We start from the raw sequence: 7,635 nt of genomic DNA on the forward strand, positions 1-7,635 counted from the left end.
ATGTCACATATGTAAGAAAAGGTTTAACCTGAAAAATAATATGAGGACACATATGGTGTGTCACATGAAGTAAAACAAGCGTCTCTTGTGTGTCACATGAAGTAAAACAAGCGTCTCTTGTGTGTCACATGAAGTAAAACAAGCGTCTCTTGTGTGTCATATGAAGTAAAACAAGCGTCTCTTGTGTGTCACATGAAGTAAAACAAATGTCTCTTGTGTGTCACATGAAGTAAAACAAGCGTCTCTTGTGTGTCACATGGAGTAAAAGAAGCGTCTCTTGTGTGTCAATGAAGTAAAACAAGCGTCTCTTGTGTGTCACATGAAGTAAAACAAGCTAGTCTCTTGTGTTGTCACATGAAGTAAAACAAGCGTCCCTTGTGTGTCCCATGAAGTAAAGCAATTGTCTCTTGTATGTCACATGAAGTAAAACAAGTGTCTCTTGTATGTCACATGAAGTAAAACAAGTGTCTCTTGTATGTCACATGAAGTAAAACAAGCGTCTCTTGTGTGTCACATGAAATAAAACCAGTTTGCTTTTGTGAAACTTATAAATGTGCAACTTATAAAAAGTGTCACATGGAATGTTGAAATCAAGTTTGCGTTTGTGTCATGGATACAATATGCCACATGAAAAGTTGGAACGAAAAACAATTGATAGTGTGTCACCAAGTGAAGATGTCATCGTTTATTTAATGAAAAAAATGTATTATTGCTGGTATTATCATATGTGTGACATGAGATGGAACCCGGGCACATTATTTTAATGTCACACAAAATGAAAATTAAAAATATTTGAAATGTATTTTAATGTATATATTTTGATAAATATGTGTCACACGAAGAAATATAACGTCACGTGATATGTGACACACGAACATCGCTTTCATTTATTGTGTCACTTTAGTTAAACGCGAACACATCTCATATTGCATTTAGGAAAGCAATCTTGTATTAATAATTTGAAAAACGTGGCTTGGTATAGACTTACATACAATTATATATGATGCCCTCAGATATAGAAATGAACATAAAAGGTGAGGTGATAAGAGACATTATGTCTTTTGTGTTTGCCCTTGTCATGTAAATGCTACCAACATTCGGAACAATCTCAGAAAAGTCTACTTTATATTCAAGTGTATTGGAAGTGTTTGTAAACATCTATTGTGTTGGTAAATAAAACTTTTAAAGATATATTTCATTGTTGACTGATTTAAGAATTTTGTTGTCTTTGCTACAATACAATGTGTGTTTTGTTTAGGTAACTTTTGATTGTCGTATTTTAGAAAAGTGTATCAAAGAGTTTTCGTTTTGTGTTATGTCAAATAAATCTATGTTATTCTATAAACATATTACAAAACATTCAGCGAAGCTCCTGCTAGTGTAACTTGTAACTATGAACATTAAATTAAAGAATCGTTCACACACATGCGTATATTATAATATAAAGCTACTTGAGGTTACACATATAAAATATCCAATCAAAGATGAAGCTATCCAGAACCTAGAATGGTTCAGCACTTAGCTTACGTAAGATCAGTGGTTCAACTTAAATGTCCCCTTGTGCCTAAAAAGTCTTGTGACATTTTCCCTCACCACTAAAGCTATAGATCTAGAAAGTCCCAATATGAGCTTTATATATAATGTCGTTGTGACTTTAAAGGTGCATGCTTCCAGATGAACCAACATGAAAGTACTGAGATCCTAAGAAAAGTAAAAACTAAATTCAAGATTAAAGTAATAATTTCCATGTTATGTGTGATTTACGACTGATTTTACTGTATTTTTCACCATATAAGTAAGTGCGCGGTAAGTGCTATTTTTTTGCATATTCCAACATATTTTTGGTAAATTTCACCCATTGTAATTGGGTTTTGCGCAATACATCACGATATTCTCCTTTTAAAATACATTTTCAAATATTTCATGAAAATCAGCGTGAATTTGGATGCGTGCTGTTTTAAATCCAACCGGAAATATATTTGTTAAATTTCTTTAAAGGCCAATTGGCGTTTTTGAGCAATGTCTAGACTTAAATGATTGCATACATGTATTTTGTTTCGAAACAGAACAGTTTTTTTCCTGAGAGCCAAAAAAAATTGAATAAATAAAAATTCCCGTACATTGACAATAGGCAGTTTTAAAATCAAATCATAGCAGGTCTATGGTATATATTAATCAACCACTGTAAACATTTATTGGACAGATACGTTTTAAGTTGACATAAAATATATTTTTATGACATGTACCCTTCTACATGAATTCGTCAATTTAGAATAATTCTGTATATAGTTGTATTTTGTTTAGTTTAACTTTTACTGATTGACCAGTGATGTTGACATAACTGTAAGGAAAATGATATTGACCACAAAAGGGCACGAACACAAACTACAAATGTTTAAGGGTGACCACACTTCTCCACCATTGTGCTGTGCATTTTTTAAAGACTTATTCTCTTGTTTATATTTCAAAACAATTAAACGTCTTTTTTTATAAATTGCATAACAATTGCTTTGCCGAAATACTATTGCTTTAAATGAAACTTTAGCATTTATAACACCTGTAGTGTATATAAACGTTTTAGTAGGTTGTCTTAAAAAATACAGTTGTTGTACAAATGGTTTGCAATATTATATGGCAAATTGTCTTTTCACTGTAAAGTTCTCTGGATTTTTTTCTCATGGTGGATTTTGTTTTACTTTTCAGTTTTTAAGCACGCCTGTCGTATTTGTGGGAAGATTTTGTCCAGTAAATGGAAGCTGCAGACGCATATGCGTGTACACACAGGGGAACGCCCGTGGAAATGTGACCGTTGTGGAAAATCGTTTACACAGAAGGGAAACTTTGATCGTCATCAGTGTGTGATGTGAAACCAGCATATCAAAGACAAAAACTACATATTGATTAACGTGTTTAAGTTTCTTTTTATGGTAAAATTTCGGGAAAGAAAAAACATTTTATGTAATTAAATGGATTGTAGGACGCTTGTATTTAGTATTTGTTTTTATTCTCTAAAAGATGTTGTAAGAATAAATGGACGAGACTAAAGGGCAAAAAGAGATACTGGGAAAATTGTCTTTTGCATGAGTATCAAAATCGTATGCCATATATTGCTATGAATACAAATGTATATATTTGTAATATAAATACGTTTTTTTGTTGAGAAAATTACGAAAGACAAAATTATGCATTGACTGACATGGCCGGAATTGTACAAAGGATGCGATAAATATTTTATATTAACAGAAACAGATTATACATGAAAATCGTGTGTATGAAAGTGTATAAACCTTTATATGATCCGGATCTTACAAATATGCGCCTCGAAGCAATATCGTTACCTTAGTTTAGTTACGGTCTAACTCCTTTTATTAAAGTAAAGGTAAAGGTCTTGTTTATTATAGTGTCACCCCTACTGAAAGGGCCAGCCATTCTGACTCATGAGACACCTTTTACTTGCATACCATGTACATCCCAACTCCTACCACTATGCCAGGCGCCAGGCGGATAGAAATTGGTAACCATTCATTTTAACAACCTCGCGGCTCACGAAGCGGCCATTTCGGAACGAGTTCCACGAGAAACATTCATCCTCCAATTAACGCTCCCCGTGGGAGTCGAACCTTCGACCTTCCGATCTGAAGGCGGACGCCTTAACCACTAGGCCAACGGTACCGTTTGTATTATATAAAAGTTAACCCATTACTGTTAAGTTATAGTTTAATTGCAGATTTCATGGCGAGCAAGAAATATAAGTTTAATAAACAGAAAGTTAGACTAATTAAGAAATTTATCTAGTCAAACTTAAATCCTTACAAAATGATGATATAGGAAGCGTATGTATACATGTGTTTGTGTTGGATATTTAGACACTTTTTGAACTTTGAATAATAATAATAATAATAAAGACTTTATTTAACGAGAGAACTCATTTGAACAAACATATTAATCTTCCATGAGGCCCTCAACAATGAACAATATAAATTTAACATATTCAAACTATTAAAATACATAAATGTAAAAACATACAGGAGATTATCAAATTGTATACATCAATGCGTGATAAAACTTCAAGTATAAGGTTTTAAAATGGTTAACAGATGTAGCAGACTTAATATAATCAGGAAGGCCGTTCCAAATACAAGATCCAGAATAAACAAAAGACTTACGAAATTGTTCAGAATTTGGTCTAGGGGTATAAAGTTGAAAATCAGATAATGAACGCAAAATGCGAGTATGAACATCTGACGATAAAATGAAATTATTCAATAAATAGGAAGGCGCCTGATTATTCATTATTTTAAACATCATAATAGTTTTTTGAAAAACAACCCTCTGTGAAAAGGTCATCCAGCGGAGTTCAGAAAAAAGTTCAGCAGATGGAGTGTCATAATCTTTGTCTAGAATTAGTCTTGCAGCTCTCTTTTGGAACTTAATGAGTTTATCCTTTAGAAAGGACGTACAGTTACCGTAAATTATGCAACAATAATCAAGATGTGGTAAAATATATGCATTGTAAAACATTTTACGTACAGGTATAGATATGAATAATTTTATACGTGATAATAAATGTAACAATGAGTTACACTTTTTTAAGAACATTATCAATATGGCTTTGCCAAAACAAGGTTTTATTAATTGTAATACCCAATAATTTTTCTTCAGAGCTACAAAAAATTTGCTCTGTTTTATATAAAATACAAGGATTACTTTCATGAATATAATTTTGCTTGTGTTTTGAGGAAATATACATGACCTTAGTTTTGTTAACATTGATAGACATGCGATTCAAACAACACCATTTGTTGGCATTTAAAAGATCATGAATAAGAGATTCAACTACTCTGTTTAGGGATACATCAGAGGTTGAAAGGGTGGTGTCATCAGCAAAAATATCAGTTTCTGTTTTTTCCATAGACAAAGGCAGGTCATTGATATAGATTAAAAACAGTATAGGACCTAGCACTGAGCCCTGAGGAACTCCAGTAGTTACTGAACTTGACTCTGAATATAAACCGGATATGTAAGTTTGTTGGGTTCTGCAATCTAAATAGGAGGAAAACCAAGCAGCTGATGAAGGGTCTAGGTTATACATTCTAAGCTTTTCAATAATAATAGAGTGATCCACATAGTCAAAAGCTTTAGAGAGATCAAGGAAAATTGAACCAACTATTTCATTTTTGTCAATAGCTGTAATCCAATCATCAATAATTCTAATCAATGCTGTTTGACATGAATGATTTGACCTGAATCCAGACTGACATTGGTATAGAAGTTGATTTTTTTCAAGGTATTGCTTAAAATGTGAACTGACATGACGTTCAAGAATAAGTGATATCAAGGGAAGTATGGAAATTGGCCTATAATTTCTTTTATCACTTTTAGAACCCTTTTTATGTATAGGAATGACTTTTGCATTTTTGAATGATTTAGGAAATGTATTGTTAAGAATACTGTTATTGAATATAGTGGTAAGTATGGGAGCAATAATATGAGCCGACAACTTTAGAAACCTTGCACTGAGACCATCTGACCCACATGACTTTGTAATATCAATCGATTTCAATTGGTTCAACACATAAGAGAGCTCTATTTTAGGTATTTTGAAAGGGGGTATATGCTGAAGTTTAGATGCATTTAGTTCAACAAGCTCAGGATTTTCATAACCAGTCTGATTAATGGTATGATGGGATTGGTGGAGATTCACAAATTGTCTGTTGAATAAATTTGCAGTGATTAAAGGGTCAGAAACCGGGTTGCCATCATCATCATCAATAAAATGTGTTTGGACCTTGGATTTGTAACCAGATAATTCATTTAGACCAGTCCATAATTTCTTTGGGTTGTGTTTGTTTTGATTGATGGTATCACTTTACTATTGTCGCTTAGAATCATATATGAGAGACTTAACGTGTTGTTTCCATATGTTGTAATTATATGTGTCATTTACCCTATGAAACTGGTGTTTTGTTTTAATAGCATCGAGGATGTTTTTATTAATTCAGTTTGGTTGGGTGACCTTCTTTACTCGTTTTTTTCTGGTTGGTGCATGTTTTTCAAGGACAGACAAAAATTTATCAGTGAGCAAATCTGTAGAGTTATCTTGATTTTCTACAGATGCTACTTCTGACCAGGGTTGCTCTGACAATTCGGTTAAAAATCGATTTTTATCAAAGTGTTTAAGAGACCGGAAGGTTATTGTCTTATGCATGGGACCTTTAACACTGATATTTGAAAGTTTGCGTGTAAGACAAAAGGGAAAATGGTCACTAATGGATAAGGAAGGTACAAAAACATCGACTATATTTTGAGGCATGTTTGAAAATGCATGATCTATCAATGTAGCAGAGCTTGAAGTTACTCTGGTAGGAGATTCAACAAGCTGAGAAAAATTTACAGACTGCATTAGATCTAACCAAGAGTTAGAACAATTATCATGCTTTAAAATATCATAGTTAAAATCTCAAATAACAATACATTCTTTTTCCTCTAAATATGTTTTTTCTAAGGATATAGCAAAATTATCAAGCCACTCAACTTTAGAAGATGGTGGTCTGTATGCATAACACAATAATAACGATTTACATTTAGGCTGTTTAAGTTCAAGCCAAATGGATTCAATAGAAATACTTTCTAAATCAGATCTATGTACAAAAGATAAACAGTCTCTAACATAAATGATTAAACCGCCTCCATTGGAAGGCCTGTCCTTGCGAAAAAGTGTAAAATTGTCCAACTGTAGTTCATTGTCTAGAAAATTTACATTTAGAAACGTTTCACATAAACAGAATATATCAATCTTTTGTTCTGAAATTATAATTTTGAAATCGTCTAATTTTGGGTACAAATAGTGAATGTTAAGATGTAGTATATTCAACCCCAAGAGTTACTATTCTTATTGGAGTCATAGTTTAAAGTATTGTCATTTACAATTTCATTAGTCAAATTAACATTAGTTTCTCCATATTGAAATGAATTACTTTCACAAATATTTAACGACGGCGATCCCAATAATTCTGATTCCTCAGCCATGATGTTGGTACTGGCATGTAGACCCTGGTTTCGTCTCTCCTCCCTGTAAACCTCCCTTTCTGAAAATGAGACTTGTTGTCCAGTTTGTTACTGCTATGGTCATCAGATGGCATCGTAGATATTCCTAGGACATAGTTTATAGCCTTCCTCATGGTTGTTCCAAACAGTTTTCCACCCTTTCTATTTAGATGTAAATAGTCTTTATACAACGACTTGTCTGGAGTACCATGCAGGATAAAGTCAGAGTCATGGTTGATATAGTCTGCACACAGATCTCTAAACCTGTTGTTGGTTTCAGATCTAATGGTGTTGACAAGTTTGTGTTTTCTTCTAGGTAGAATTGAAGAAATGATTATTTTACATTTTGAGTTGATGGTTTTTACAGTGTGTATTGTATCCTTCAGCTCATCAACTATGTACTGGCTGGAATCTGCATCAGATATATTATTTGTGCCTACATGAAGTAATATTACATCTTTATCCTTTATTCCATTTGAATCTGTATCAGTCATTGATATGAAGGTATTTTCAATTGTGCGTATTCCACCAGAGTGAGTCTTGATGTTTACTTTCACATTAAAGTCTTACATTCTGTTCGCACTCAGG

Source organism: Ruditapes philippinarum, unplaced genomic scaffold, assembly GCF_026571515.1.
Source record: "Ruditapes philippinarum isolate M1 unplaced genomic scaffold, ASM2657151v2 ctg1063_1_1_1_1, whole genome shotgun sequence".
NCBI lineage: Eukaryota > Metazoa > Mollusca > Bivalvia > Venerida > Veneridae > Ruditapes > Ruditapes philippinarum.